We start from the raw sequence: 2,175 nt of genomic DNA on the forward strand, positions 1-2,175 counted from the left end.
GAGGCAGTTTCGGGGCCGGTTCGTAGCTAGCGCTCAATTGAGAACCATTTTTTCGTGTTTCAACTGTGAGTGAACCGGTTTGAGAGCGGCTCTGACTCTTTGCTGGTCTAGAACAGCGAACTGCTTACGTCAGGCCGAGGGGCAGGGGGTGGGGTTGCCGTGATCAAAAACACAAACCAAATGTGTTTCCACCATTGTCCTGCAGCGAAAAAATTAAAGAGACTAATGGATTCCAAGGCCAAGCAGTGGTCGGCAGAGGAGACAAGCTGCCGTTGTCTGCTGGCAAAAGCGGTCGTGTAAATCTGACGTCATGGCGTGCCTCTTCCACGGGCTTGAGCAGGTGGAACAACAAACGGGTTTGGATGGTTTGAACATGGTGGGTGGTTTGAACAAACGGAGCTTGATGAACTTGCAAACCAACACAGCATTGGTTCGCGAGTTCATCCAGCGAATCCAGTTGATCGAGAAGAAGTATGTAAGGACTACGGAAGCCCTGAGAGGACATAAACCTTACAGCTCACTGCCTCAGGATAACAGAGCAGGTTTCAGGTGATGACATCATCACTTTCTGTCCATTAGTCAGATCGCCACACGCCACGCTGACAAGGTCATTTCCTGTTTGTGTATTTGCGCTTTAAACCCGGCGATGATCGCCTGTCAGCGCGTCAGAGATGAACAGAGATTGTGTGATCAGGTGGCTGTGAGAGAGCAGCTGAAAGTCTGAGGAAACACTGACATTGAACCTCCCTCTGAACCTGCAGAGGAACTTCTGCTGCATATTCCCGACTGTGTGCAAACTGAAGTAGACCTCTGAGCTGTAATCCTGCAGGGCAGATTATTAAGATTATACAAACAGAGATGAATTAAAGCACCATGAGGAACTTTAACCCCTGCAGTCCTGGAGCTTCCCCCACCAACATGTCACCTGTCAGAACTTCAGCTGCACTCACACCTGATGCTTTGGAGACGCTCTGACACAGGGGACGTCTCCCTCTTTGGCTCAGGTCATTTGGACGTACCTGTACCTTCACATGCACCTGAACACAGGTAGCTGAGGTCCAGAAGAGGAGGTCTCAGCTGATCAAGCTCTGGAGGGGTTTGCAGTGTGAATCAAACAGCAGCTGGATTCTCTGCAGGAAGTGAGTTAGCATAAGAGCAGTGACAGGCTAACGTTATTCACGTCTCCATCCGACCCTGAGAGAGCAGTGCGACAGTCAGACCTGCTGACCAATCACTGCGCTCCATCACTCACAGCCTGAAGAGGGCGGAGCTTCTGTCGGTCTGAAACATGCGGCCCAGCTCTGAGACGGTAGGCGTCTCTGTCCATCAGTCTCATGAAGCTTCGACTCGTCTGGATTGGTTTCTCTTTGGTGAAGAAGCTTTAGGAGTTATGACGGATCATCAGGATGTTTATGATCCAGAGTTCAGAGCTCCTCGTTAACGATGTCTGATATTCGTCACGAATAATCTGCTTCTGAGAACAAGATATCAACATGATTACTTTTCATTGATCATCAGAGATTACTCTGAATATTCTGGGCACCATGACGCAGTGCTGCAGAGGACTGATCCTCACTCATCCTGCTGTTATCTGTGCATCTCTCCTCATCTCATCATCATCATCATCCTCATCCTCATCATGAACTCAGTCATACATGTCTAAAAAACGGTCGCCGGTGCCTCTAAAGCAGGTTTTCCTGTCCGCCCCAGCATCTCTGAGATCCTGCAGCGTGTCGGCCAGCTATAAAATGACTGAGGGTCAAAGGGGGGAGGAGTCCTGCTGTGAAGAAGGAAGGGTGGGGGTTGGGGATTATATGAGCGTCATTACACCCACAGAGAGACAGCTGTGGAGGAGAGGAGAGCATTGCTGCCCTTTTCTTCTGTTCAATGTTTGCTGCATCTGATTTCAGGAGGAGGAATGATGCTTCAGTCTGCACACACACACACACACACACACACACACACACACACAGCCCTGTTTGACTTTGCAATTCTTCATCACAACTAAGTCCAAAGCAATAAAAACCTCTCTCTCTCTCTCTCTCTCTCTCTCATCTTGCTCACCTCCTCCACCTGTCACCTCTCCTTGCCTCCCTCTTTTTGGGCCCCATCCCTCCTCCTACTCTTTCTTAAATCCTGGCTTCATTCCTCAGCTCGTCCTCTTTACCCCCCCCC

Source organism: Notolabrus celidotus, chromosome 23, assembly GCF_009762535.1.
Source record: "Notolabrus celidotus isolate fNotCel1 chromosome 23, fNotCel1.pri, whole genome shotgun sequence".
NCBI lineage: Eukaryota > Metazoa > Chordata > Actinopteri > Labriformes > Labridae > Notolabrus > Notolabrus celidotus.